Genomic DNA, 14591 nt, shown 5'->3' on the forward strand with positions numbered 1-14591 from the left:
ACTTAATTGGTTAGTATAAAAGAAGCTCCCTTCCTAGTATAAAGGGAGGATTCTTTTGGGAAAAATACCTATTGTTGAAGGAAAGATTCTCCTTTGTTAGGAGCTTTAGAATACGGAAATCATCTGTTACATATTTGTGATTGTAACTAATTATTCACTCAAATAAAATAGTAATTTCCATATATTTTTGCTAATTATTCTTGATAATTTTTACATAAATTGTTAATTGAGCAATATCAATTTCGCACCATTTGTGGGAAACACACTATCACGATATTGAGAATACAGACCCGATCTAAAGCTACACTATAAGAAAAAAAGAGTTTTAGCTACCATGCAGAATTTATAGCAGAAGGCAAAAATTCGTAGCAAAATCTTTTTGCTACGAATTTACTATGAATTTTGGTGGTTGAAAATATTGATGTGGCCAATGCTCCGCTAGGAACAAGATTCGTAGCAAAAGGATATTTGTTACGACAAATTCGCTTTTGGTACAACATGATTTTCATAGCGAATATAGTGGAAAAAATCACCACCTTTCGCTACCTTGTCTAGTTGTAGCCGTTATAAAAGTACTTGATACGAAAAATTGGCTTTTGTAATGAGCGCAATTTTGTAGCTAAAACAATGACAAAATCGTCACTTTTAGCTACAAAGCTCCAGTTGTACCTAAAATTTGGTTTTGCATTTTTGTTTTTACATTATATCATTGTGCTATTTGCAAGTTATTCTTCAATTATCGTTATATCTAAAAGTGAAATTATATTAAAACAAATATTAGATATAACTAAAGGAATATTATAAGATAACTTGCTCATATTCAATCAGTATTTACACCAACATTTGATAACACATAACTAGTTAACCTGCATATCACTAGCATTACAAATCTAACAAGTAAACTTGCCAGAAAGTGCAATATCCTAACTGTAAACAAGAATAAATTAGTAGCAACTGCATGATTGTAAAAGTGAGTCAAGGCTCTGAACGCTACATTGTTCTTAACAATAGTCATTAGCCAATATTCTCAACTTGTTTCAGATGTCCAGGACCTGCAATAATAACCATAGAATCCAAATGAACAAAATTATAAAAAGTCAAAAGCAAAAGTATACCATATTGAATGTTGATCATCTTCACCATATTTACATCAAGGCTTACACCAACTAGTATTCATACACACCCAAAGTATGATAAATACCTTAAAAGCCTTTCCATAATCAACAATAATTTTTTTCGTTTTTCGATCTTTTACCAACCACCTGCATTATAAATAAAACCCAAATGTATGTTATATACAAATACATTAATAGGATATCATATTACATTAAAACACATCGATGAATGCCAATCATGATACAAATATAATATTCTGAACAACTGTCGAATATCTTCTAATTAAAAAGTTCATCAAAAACTTAGAATAAGATTTGTTTCGAGTCTGATCAGATTCTGCTGCTCTGTGAAAGCTCTAGCATTTCTTTAATTCCAAATTTTATAGAGTAGAAGAGTGCCATTAAACCATTTCTGGGTTAAGGGTATTCTTTAAAGTCCTTGATATTGCTCTATTAATTTCTTATTTTATCTTTTATGTAACTCAAAAAAAATATTATCATTTTTACCAATCTTTAGTACCCATAGTTTAGAAGAAATTTCAAATTTCTTCAATGATGATGAAGCAAAGCATATAATTGTATTTAGTCAAGAGACTAAAATATAACATTTCATAGTCTGATTGAACTTACTAATCAAATTTCATAGTCTGATTGAACTTACTCTTTTTGACCATTTAGTGCTCCCCAATGGAGAAGTAGGTTGTCTCTACTACTTGTAGCTATAATATTTATTAGTGATACAGATCCTGAATTGGGGGGGGTCTAACATCCAATAATTGCACCCAAATATTCTTTTATTAATAGAGATACGTCTTGCGTCCATCACTGTAGGAGTACTATATATTGCTAATAAAATCTAATTTGAAAATAAAATTCCGTATCCAACAAATACCATTGATTCAATATTCCCTTCAAGGTGGAACTTCTTTGCATATACTACTTGAAAATAAATAAAAATCAAAGTCAATGAACATCTGAATGACTACCTCTATTGCTATCAGCATAGAGAGCTAGAACAGTAGCTAAAAGAATATATACAGGATCAGTTTATGTGAAATCATTATTTACTTTGAAGTTGTAACTGTAAACCTACTGAAGATCATGACATAATGCTTGAATACTATTGCCTGGAACGGATTAAGATAACTTTCATAAGAATAATGCAACCAAATAAAGACAAAATTAAGTTTTAACATTTTTTGCATTTGGTCCAAATGCTATAAAATTCCCAACTATCATGAAGCACTATCAGTAACAATATAAGCATCAAGATATCTCATAAATCATAGACGATTTGGAAGTTAGCAATTCCGGAAAAAAAATCTGGAGTAGCACTTAGCGTTAACAGAAAAATACATATGGGACAGATTAAAAAGGATACAAAAATCCTAGTTCTGCAAAATCCACTGAACATAAACCTAATGCTTTACTTATTCTGAACCTACAAAATATATTAATGACATTACCCCCTCATTCTGAGAAGCTATTTTCAGCGTCTTTGTTTGCCCCTCCGTCAGAAACCCCTCTCTGCTATCCATTTTCACCTCTTTCGAATAAAATCCCAACCACAAAAATAACAACACTATCATACAAAAACAACACCGATTTATTTCAAATTGCACATCCATAACTTCACACATTCAATACATTATTCTCGGATTTCATGCTTTTACCTGTTTGGAGTCATCAAACTCTAGTCTTGCCTCGAATCTCAAGCCACGAGAGGAGATAGTAACTGGAGAAGCAATCGAACTCAGATCTTCGCGACACGCAGAAACAAACTCGAGCGGCTGGGAACTGCGAGACAAGATGGAGGTAGCGGCTGGGAATGGCAAATGCCGTGGGAACGGCGGCGAAGATGGTGGAAACGGCCAACGAAAAGAAAAAAGGGGTTTTGAACGGATGAATTCTCAAGGGAAAAGAAAGGAAGTGTGATGAGATTTTAGGGCTTTGGGTGTGATTTAGGGAAACTTTCTTTAAGGGCAAGCTTGATGTAATTTAGGTTTTTAAAATTTTAAAAATATTTATTTAATAATTAAAAAGTTGGGGTAAAAATCTTTTCATTTTGGAGTTAAATTGTTTTGTAGTTTTTATTACAAATATTTGTTTAGTATAAAATACGAATCTTTTGTAATAAAATAAAATCGTAGGAAAAGATTAAAAAGACATCATTTTTTGTTGGAAGTTTTGCTATATGGTAAAATTTGAAGAAAAAAGCAACTTTTGTTATGGTTATTTAGCGAGCAAAAAAATTGGTAGGAGAAAGCATATTCTTTTGTAGTGCTAGAGACCTAGAAACGAAGGAAGTGTTAAGATAAGAAGAGCATCAACACATTGGGAGAGACCTCCCGCACCTGAAAAATGTAAACTTAAATCCACCCCCCCCCCCAACCAAGAAGAAAACAAGATGAGGGGAGAGAGGTGAAGGTGGATTTATGCCTCTGGCTCCCCAACCACCCCTAGTTCATCTAATACTAGAGGCGCTCCAGTAAATGATAGAGGACGCTTTAACCCGTGCAGCCGAAAGAGCAATCTTCCATTTCATGGCAAATCATCAAAGGGAACCTTCTTCCCTCCGTTCTCCTTGCCGAGGCCAAGGCACACCCTCCGCACCCAAGGATAATGAGTCGATGGAGAATGACCCTCAAGATATGTTGTTGAAAGAGAAGAGTAGTCAAGCCTCCCCGCAGGTCCATCCCGTTCGGAGAAGAAAATGAGCTGGAGAGAGAGGAAATAAAACTGAAAGAAGAGAGGAAGACACTGCTAGTAGTCGAAGGAGAATAATCCTGCACCCATAATGCCTCCCAACAGCAAGACGCTACCCACAATCCGTTACCTTTAGTTGTCACACCAGCCAAAAGAAGCATGTTTCCGATGCAAATATTAGCAGAAGCCCTACCACAAGGAATGTGAATATGAAGTCTTGCAGAGTACGATTGGACAGGTGACCTGGAGGATCACTTAGACAAATTCCTTGCTAAAACGGATCTACTAGATATGAGTGGTGCTAGATATTGCAAGATCTTCCGCCCACTTTAGTTAGAAAAGCCATAGCTTGGTCAATCAATTGCCAACTCATACCATCGAGAGTTTTGAACAATTATCTCAATATTTCCTACATCATTTTTCTATCAACAAGAGATATCCCAAGACAGTTTCATACCTTTTCACCATAATACAAGAGGAGCAAAAAAAACTTGAGAGATTATGTACAAAGATTCTCAGAGGCCGTACTGGAAATCCTACACCTGAACTATGAACTACTGGCGAGTATACTCCAACAAGGGTTGCGCAGAGGGAGATTTAGGATATTTATCGGCAGCAAACCCCCAACGACATTAGATGATTTGCTCAAAATAGCAACCAAATACATATGCATCAAAGAGGCCATGAGACCAAAAGCAGACACAAGCAGCAAAAGAAAAATCCAAGAAAGGATCCTCGAAAAGAAGGAAAATAGAAGGACAAAGGCATATGCCCCCAAGTAATTTTGCAAGATACACCCCCTCAAGGCACCAAAAGCTAAAATTTTGACAGTGGTAGAACAATAAGGATTTGTGCAGTAGCTGAGGAAAGTGAAATACAATCGAAAACAATTGAAATTAGATAAGTATTGCAGGTTTCACAAAGACCACGGCATAGCACCAAGAATTCGCTATGGCCATGACTTAAGAGTCTAAACCATCTCAAAGCTCATAAGAGATCTTGCTGTCATAGTACTGATAGGAGACAGATTCTTTCTTGAAATTCATCGACCTCGCTACATACTCCGACTGCACTTGACAAAGCTTCAGATGACCATATCTCATGATACAGTCACCATTCTCCAAATCCAAGATACAATATTCCTATGCACGTGACTGCCATGATTGCTCAAATCCAAGGACTAATTCTGTACTATCAAAACTAGGAATACCAGTCATTCCAACCAAGCCCTTAAAACTTCTATATCAAGATTCCTATGAGTCAGTTCAATCGATTGAATACCTTGCTAACTAACCCACTAAAATTGCAACCTACTCCTCCTACCAACAAAACACAGCTGCAATACTTAGTGCAAATCTGTATAGGACTGTCAAATTGCTCGTCTCGAGGTTCTCAACTTGGAACATTTTAGATTGACCTTTAACTGCCAAACCTATACGCAACCCGACTCCATGGATTTAACCTTTTGATCTGTGGGGCATTTTTTTGTGACATTAAATCACCATTCAATGTAAGTGGTAAACACAAAAAAATACATTGCCAGTATGATGAACTCTTATCATATTCATTATTTCAATATTATTTCGATAAAGATTGTCTAATAGAAAACAAACTGTCCTATTGGCTTTTTAATAACCTATTCCAACAATATGTCTTTGATATTGACATCTCCAAGGCTCAACCCTATGGTGACCAATGTCTTGGTTAAAAGTTACTAGCAAGAATCATGGTCTCAAATTTGAATGACTATAAGGGACTTGAGACTCGTAGGACCACTTAGACCATTTTTATGCCAAGGAAAACCTACTAAACTTGAGCGATGCTCGAAGCAACAAGATTTTTTGCACCATCTTGTTAGGGAAGGTGATGGTTTAGTTTAATCTATTACTTGTCGACTCCATTAATAAGGAATATCCCAAGATTGCATCTTACCTCTTCATGGTGGTCCAAAAGGAACATGATAGTTTATGATAATATGTGCAAAGACTTGATGAGATTGTAGTGAAATCCTCTCAAGCAAACCACAAACTCCACTCTAGCATTATGCAACATACTGAGAAGAGGAAGAAGTCTATTGTCGGAAAGTTGTTGAATACCTTGGATGAACTTTTGGCTCATCCTAAGAAGTATGTATAGATTGAGGAAGCTATAGTCCAAAACTAGAAAGTTCAGGAAATTGTAAAAATATGAAGGAGAAGAAACCTCAAACTCCAAAAGGAAGTAGGGAAAAAGATGCCAGGCATCCTATGCTCTCACTAGGTTAACATAATATCCCACTGACAGGCCACAAGGAAGAAATCTTGATAGTGGCTTAACAACGAGGAAGTATCCCATGAACAAGATGAAGGGCAACCCAGAGAGGTAAAAGTTTGACAAGTACTACTGCTATCATCATGATAGAGGACACAACATGGAAGATTGCTATCATTTGAAAGATGAAATTGAAAACTAATACAACAAGATTGCTTGAAGGAATTTGTTAATCATCATGCTTCAAGCCCTCAAAGTGAACTTCAAGGGTCATGTCCAAGAACAAAGTGGAGGCAATAAATAGAATTTAGGAGAATTGTAGCACCAGAGAGTTTCTTAACACTCGTAAAGATAAATAAATGATTGAATCCCCCTATACTAGCTTCTTTTTCTAGGTACGCTAATAAACTATTTTTTTATTATGCTTATTATTTTGCTAGAGGCTCCTCTCTTGAATGTGTATGAAAATACGAGAAGAATATATGGGCTCCTTGGACTCCGAAAGGTCTACCTTGAGGTCTAAGATATCAAAACTACACTAGAATTCCAAGAGAGCTCTCACGAAGGTTAAAGATAATAGAAAGACCCCAGGACTCCAATGGAGCACCTTAAGGTCGAAGATATTTAAAATACCTCGGGACCTCAAAGGATCCCTTGAGGTTAAAGATATAAGAAAAGTCCCATGATCCTATTACAACTTCATGAGATCAAAGATGTGAAAAAAGTCTAGAGACTCCAAGAGATCTCTCCTAAAGTCAAAGATACTAAAAGGCCCCAACACTTTGAAAGAATTCCCGAAGGTTGGAGATATTAAAAAAGGCTTTAAGATTTCAAGAGCCCTTGAGGTTAGTCACAATAAAAGTACCCCAAACTCTAAGAGAACTCCCAATGGGGTTAAAACTATCCAAAAAATCCTGTACACTAAAAACAAAATCCCTTAACGACAAATAATTTTAAATTACAATATCTAGAAGAACATATTTCTACTCAAATAGACTTGAGGTAAGATGCTTAGTGAACTAATTGGAAAAATGTGTAATAAGTGTGTTGGGGTATACTTGAATCACCATTAAAACTTCAAAGGCAAACTTCTCTTGCATGTCCCAATACAAGAAGATGGTTGCATTGTCCGAAAGAGGTGGTTAGAATGACACTATGGTGGCCCAGACACAACCAATGAGGACAAGTTAGTGCCTCTTCCACCCCATCTAGCACGGGCAAGGCACATATGCATCGACAAGCAAGGTAAAACTACCTCTATAAGCTAGGCAGAATTCTAGCAATTGGTAAATTTCATATTGCGTCACCCATCCTGCCAACTAGTGAGGCATCCTCAGCCTTTTTTACTTGATAGATTACAATACAAACACATCAAATAGGGCAATAATTTATACAAAGACAGACATATACTAGTTGATGGGAACTCCAACTTTGAGTTGATCTCTCAATAGAAGATTCCGCTAATGCATGACCTGACTCAATTATGGGATTAGATGACGAGTTAGGTTAACTATATGACAAGGTTAATTAGACTTTAGAGACGTTAAGTGATCAACGTCCCATTCAAGCAAATTTTGTATTGTCTCTATAATTTCAAGAGAAAAATCACCCTCATTAACCCAAATTCATTATAATAATGACTGAAATATTAGTTATTAACAACTGGAATAGGATATGGAGAAACACGCTAACTAGAGGGTTGAAGTGAACCTCGCTTTTTTGGGGCTGAGGCGCCTTTTGCCTGTTGATTGCCTAACCTCCTCCTTGACAAGGGGACTACTACCCCACCCATGGGCGAGTGACGACAAGCCTTATCCCTGCCCTCCAACATCACTAAATGACACTTGCTCTCTAGATAGACCACGTTGAACCCCACCCCACACCTGGACCACGGAGCACATCCCTGCATCTCTGTCATGAGAACACTACGGTGTCTTGACAACGAGCATACCGCTGCACCTCGCCACAAGACCAAGCCCGCACCTCTGCCTCAAGTGTACCTCATGGTTCCACTTTGAGCATGCCATACACTCGCGGCTCAACCGCGAGACCTCGATTGTAAGAGTGCCCTCAAGCCTTGATAGCGGGCAAAACCTTTAAAAAGCCTATCTAACATATCTACTTCAGATACCATCAATCTCCAGTTTTAAAAAACTAAAACCATCTTTTATTTCATATATATGTATTTCATGATTTTTAAAAAGTTAAAGTAGAATGTATATGATGTATTGATCTTGATCACATATTGAATCATACTAGAAAAATACCATTATTTTTTTCTTCAAATACCAAAATCTTAACATTGATAATAATAATAATAACTTAAATATCTGGATTTTTGAAGAAAATTGAACACCGATAGGAGTTTGTGTTGTAATTTTAATAATAAAATTACATGAAATCCATAGATTAGGTTGAGAAAAGAAGAGAAATTTTTACAGCTAAATCAGTTAAGGTTGAAATATTGCAGCAAGGGTTCTAATTTTGGATATTAAATTATGTTTTCAATATTATATTGGAGTATAAATTTCATATTTTCAGGTTTAAAACCTGAAATGAAATCAAAACATTTCAAATTAATTGTGATGTTTCAATTTCAAACTAAATTTGTGGTTCATTACCCAGCTGTTGTTTCAAAAAATTTTGGCTGTTTCATTTGGATTTTGAAGGAATTTGATGGCTGATTTTATTGCTGCAATTAGTAGTGGATTTGGTCATGCCTATATATAGGCTTGCCATTTCTCATTTGCAAGACATAACTTCTAGTTTCTTTCTCAATTTCTCTCCTGAAACAATTTCTCTCTTGGCATCTCTTCCAATATTTCAGAAATTTGAACTTAGTTTCGGTGACAAGCTTCTTAGTGTTGATGTTCTTCGATATAGTACTAAAACCAAAAGAATTGCAATTGTCTTATCTTGGGAGAAATTACGTTGTACCCGGAGCATTACTGATATGGGACTTATATTTTCTTCAAAACAAGCAGTAATTCTGCGATTTAGTTAAAATTAATGATTACAATTGGGAGAATTGAAACAACACAACTCGTTGTATGTTTTCAATTTAATTTTTCTTATTGTAAATAGCGTTTCTAACTATTTTATATTATTTGTTCCAACATGGCGTTAATTGCTTTTGATTTCTAAATCCGATTGTTGTATTTCAAAACGTTGTTTCAATTACTTGAAACTGAAATTTTTTCCAACAATCTTGAAGAAACTATACAGGTTTTGAAAATTTGAATTTTTTTTGTTGGAACGGTTTTGGAAAAATGCTATTTATAAACTCGGTATTTTGAACGCTGCTTTCAGTTTTCTAAGATACTAAAGATGGTCGAGCTGATTTCTGTTGCAATTCCGATCACATCCAAAGTCGACTTGACCGGTTTGCTGGACAAGTTTTCGAGCCAATTTTTCAAATGATACCAATGACGAATGAAAATTTGGTTAACTACAAAAGGTCTCTTGCCAGTGATTAAGGTAACCAGACCTAAACCTACAGAAACCGATTCCAGGACTGCTGAGATAACGCAGTGGACAAAGAGGGATCAAATAGGCAGAGGAGCAATTTTGTCAGCCTTATCAAATACGCTCTTCGATGTCTATTGTTCCGATTCTTACATTGCTAAATCTTTGTGGGATAAGTTGGACCGAAAATATAATACTGAAGAGCAAGGGCTCGAAAAGTATTATGTTTCCAAGTTCATGCAGTATCAAATGGTTGAGGACCGATCTGTAGCTGAATAAACTCATGATATTATCAATCTTGAGCATGCTCTGGCTGATGTTGAGATAAAGCTTCCCGAGAAGTTTCTGGTCATGTCCATAATGGACAAATTTTCCAAATCTTGGAAAAGTTTTGGCATGACACTCAAGCATCAAAAAGGGAGTTTGTCTCAGGATGATCTTATGATTGCTATTCAGCATTGAGGAAGAATTGTCTGTCGGTTGAACATCAACCTAGGGCCAATCTAATAGTGGGAAAATAGAAAGTGAACAAGATTAACTTGAACTCGAAAGTCATCAATAAAGGTAAGGCCTCCAAAAATAAGAAACCAAAAAAGCAAACAAACCATACTGGAACTGTGGGCAGGTTAGACACTGGATCAAGCTTTGTCCTAATAAAAAGACCAAAACTGGGCGGGCAACTATCAACATGGTTGTGGGAGGTTCTAGCAGTGCTAGTACCTCAAGAGCAACTAGCGGGTATGTATCCGTACAACCCGAACTCCTGATTATTTACGAACCATGTGATTGGTGATTGAGACTAGAGCGAATGTTCACGTTAGTGCTAATAAATCTCTCTTTGTGTCTTATAAGGCCATCAGTGGAAGGACAATAAGCATGGGGAACTCCAATACAACTGAAGTACTTGGGATAGGAAGCGTGGACTTGAAGTTTCCTTCATGGCTCATTCTGTTGTTAAAAAGAGTTCATCGTGTACCCACTGTCAGAAGAAACATTATTAGTGGTTCTATAATAGTTAGGGAGGGATATGAATTAGTTTTTAATTTTAATAAAGTTGTAATTCAATAATTTGGTATTTTTTTTAGTAAAAGTTATTTAGATGATGGCTTGTTCAAAGTTTGATTTGAAAATAATAAAAATGATGTTTCTGATTCTATTATATTAAATGTAGAATCTTATACTCTGTGGCATAGTAGTTTAGGTCATTTAAATTTTAATTCAATCAAACGAATGCTGAATTTGAATTTAACTCCTTGTCAAAATATTGAACGAAGTCACAAATACCAAGTTTATTTAGAAGCTAAACAAGTTAGGAAACCCTATCAATTAGTTGAAAGGGATTCATAAATACTTGATTTAGTTCAGACAGATATTTATGACTTTAATGGAGTTTTGACCAGAGACCACAAATAATATTTTATCACATTTATAGATAATTGCAATAGATATTGTTATGTGTTTCACATGAAAAATAAGGATGAAACCTTAGATAAATTTATTTTGTTTAAAAATGAAGCAGAAACCCAAACTAGTAAGAAACTTAAATGACTAAAGTCCGATAGAGGAGGAAAGCATGAGTCGAGTAAGTTCAATGAATATTGTCAAACTTTTGGCATTATTTATAAAGAGACTCCTCCATATTCCCCTTCGTCTAATGGAATTGCTGAACGAAAGAATAGAACATTCAAAGACAGGATTAACAATCTCCTACTAACCTTCGGGTTACCAAAGTATTTGTGGGGAGAGGCTTTGAATACGACTTGTCATATTCTGAATAGAGTCCCTCTGAAAAACAATATAAGTACTCCTTTCAAGTTGTGGAAAGGTAGGAAATCAAGCCTCAAATACTTTCGAGTATGGGGGTGCTTAGCAAAAGTGCTGGTCCCAGAATATAAACGAAGAAATTGGGCCCTAAGACTGTCGATGCTGTGTTCTTAGGCTATGTAGAGATTAGTTATGTCTTAAGATTTCTGGTTATTAAGTCAAATTCCAGGCATTAAGGTCAACACAATAGTTGAATTTTGTGATGCTATCTTCCTAGATATTTCCTATGAGAATAGGAATACCTCAAAATATTTTGCTTGATGATTCACTTGCCTCGACATTTATTCCTGAACATGTGGAAAAGATGACAAATGTGTGAGTTAGTCCTAGTAGTACTAATTAGACTCATGAAAAATCAGATGAACCTAGACGGAGTAAGAGAGCAAAGGTTGTCAAAGATTTCGGAAATGACTTTGTCACTTACAATATCAAGGATGATCTGATTACTTTCAAAGATGCTATGGCTTTTTCAGAAGCCAAGCAGTGGAAAGAAGTTGTCAGAAGTGAGATGGACTCCATTGTTTCCAATGGAACATGGGTGCTAGTCGATCTCCCTCCCAGATGTACTACTATTGGGTGTAGTGGATCTTGAAGAAGAAACTGAAACCTGATGGGACCATAGATAAGTTTCAAGCCAGATTGGTGGCTAAAGGTTTTAAACTAAATAAGAGAATAGACTATTTTGATACCTATTCTCCGGTAGCTCGGTTGACTACAATCCGGGTGCTTATAGCACTTGCTCCGGTGTCTAATCTCTCAATCATCAGATAGATGTGAAAATAGCCTTCTTGTATAGTGAACTCAAGGAAGAGATTTACATGGATCAGTCTGAGGGGTTTATAGCTCATGCCAACGAACATAAAGTTTGTAAACATGTTAAGTCTCTATTTGGACTTAAACAAGAATCCAAACAGTAGCATGAAAAACTTGATAAAACTATTATTGCGTTTGGCTTCATTGTAAATGAGAATGATAAGTGTATATACTGTAGGATTAAAGGAGGTAAAATAATAACTCTATGCTTGTATGTAGATGATATTCTGCTAACAGGATCGTGTCTAGATATAATTACTAAAACCAAGTAATTTTTAAAAATGAAATGAAGGATATAGGTGAGGCTAATTTGATTCTTGGCATTAAGTTGACTCGGTCAGCTGATTGAATAACCATTTCTCAGTCTCATAAGACACCATACGATTCTTCTGTAGCCTTATTAAAAAATAAAAGTGGTGTTCCGATTGCACAGCTAAGGTATTCCCAAATTATTGAGAGCTTACAGTATCTGGGGGCGCGGTCTCCTGAAAGTCTGGAAAACAGACTTTGGTAACTCGGTCTACCTTTGAAGTCGAGTTATGTGCATTGGATACGACTTGTAGCGGGGCAGAATGACTATTTGGGTTGTTATCACAACTTTCTATCGTAAATCAGTCTCTTCCACCTGTTGTTGTACATTGTGATAGCCAAACCACAATAGTAAAAGTATGGAGTCATAAATACAATCAAAAAATCAAACAACACATCCAAGTTAGACTGAAGTCTATAAGGGCATTAGTCTCAGACAGAGTAATTGGCATTGACTTTGTGGGAACAAAGGACAAATATGGTTGATCTTTTGACGAAAGGATTGGTTCCGTCACAAGTACATAAGTCCAGATTGGGAATGGGACTGTAAACCCATTAGCGATGTATCTACGATAGCAACCCAACCTTCTAAGTGGAGATCCCACAAAGAAGGTTTAATGTGGTATCAACAAGTCATAACGGTATGTCAGAGCACCAAAGTACATTGATTCTTTGTATCTAAAGTCTGTCCCCTGAAATTTGGAAGGTGCTGCAACTGTAAGTATAGTAAGAGTTTAACTCTGAATAGGGTCAAGTCTTTTAAGATGAGATGCTAGCAGTGCATCCTTAGAGACACCCAACTAAGTGAATGTAGTTGTTTGGCTACAACTAAGGAATTGAGTTATTTCTAAAAGCATTCATGAACAGGATCAGGACACATGGCCTAACTATCAACCCTAATGGTCAATACAAAGTCGGTGACTTAGTAACAGAGGCTGTCACTCACAGCCTCAAATTCAAGGCACAACTCCATTTGACCTGGTGATAGCTGACGTTAGATAACTTAGGTAATGGTTCAAATCGGAAGGTACCATTGTTGAAAGCAAGTCACAGAAGTTTGAGTTCAAATATGTGGATTTGTGGGGGATTGTTGTAATTTTAATAATAAAATTACATGGATCCATAGATTAGGTTGAGAAAAGAGGAGAACTTTTGCAGTTAAAATCATTTAAGGTAAATTTGAAATATTGCAGCAAGGGTTCTAATTTTGAATATTAAATTATGTTTTCAAAATTATTTTGGAGTTTAAATTTCATATTTTCAGGTGTAAAACTTGAAATGAAATCAAACATTTCAGATTAATTGTGATGTTTAATGTCAAATTTCAAACTAAAATTGTGGTTTATTACCCAGCTACTGTTTCAAAAATTTTTTGCTCTTTCATTTGGATTTTGAAGGAATTTTATGGCTGATTTTATTGCTGCAATTAGTAGTGGATTTGGTCATGCCTATATATAGGCTATCCATTTCTCATTTGCAAGACACAACTTCTAGTTTCTTTTTCAATTTCTCTCCTGAAACAATTTCTCTCTTGGCCTCTCTCCCAATATTTCAGAAAGTTGAACTTAGTTTCAATAACAAGCTTTTGAGTTTTTGTTCGAGGTGTTCTTCGATATAGCGCTAAAACTGAAAGAACTGCAACTGTCTTATCTTGGGAGAAATTACGTTGTACTCGGAGCATTACTGATAGGGGACGTATATTTTTTTCAAGGAAAGTAGTAATTCCGCGATTAGGTTAAAATTAACTATTACAATTGGACTGAGAATTGTTACGATCCAATTATCGTTGTAAGTTTTCGATTTAATTTTTCTTGCCGTATATAGCATTTCTAACTATTTTATGTTATTTGTTCCAACGTGACGTTAATTGCTTTTGATTTCTAAGTTCAATTGTTATATTTCAAAAGGTTATTTCAATTACTTGGAAATTAAAATTTTTTCCAACAGGTTGGATTGTATGAAATTCTTTGGAGACAATCCGCTTGAAAAAGGCAATGAAAAGAAGTGAAGGGAGAAGAATATAATAAACAAGAATATGAGGGACCAAATAGCAAAACCGCCTCCGCAAATAGGACCACGCTGTATTGTAAGCCCTGAACTATGTGTTGT

The 14591-nt window shown here is 35.7% G+C and overlaps 1 long non-coding RNA gene across 1 annotated transcript; it reads right to left on the reverse strand.

Annotated features, from left to right (window-relative positions):
* LOC105177193 lies at positions 785 to 3107 on the reverse strand. Its single transcript, XR_849034.2, has 3 exons — positions 2789 to 3107; positions 1202 to 1262; positions 785 to 1052 (listed from the first exon to the last, which is right to left on the reverse strand). It is a non-coding gene; the product is annotated as an uncharacterized LOC105177193 (long non-coding RNA).

Source organism: Sesamum indicum, linkage group LG2 (genome assembly GCF_000512975.1).
Source record: "Sesamum indicum cultivar Zhongzhi No. 13 linkage group LG2, S_indicum_v1.0, whole genome shotgun sequence".
Classification (NCBI taxonomy): Eukaryota; Viridiplantae; Streptophyta; class Magnoliopsida; order Lamiales; family Pedaliaceae; genus Sesamum; species Sesamum indicum.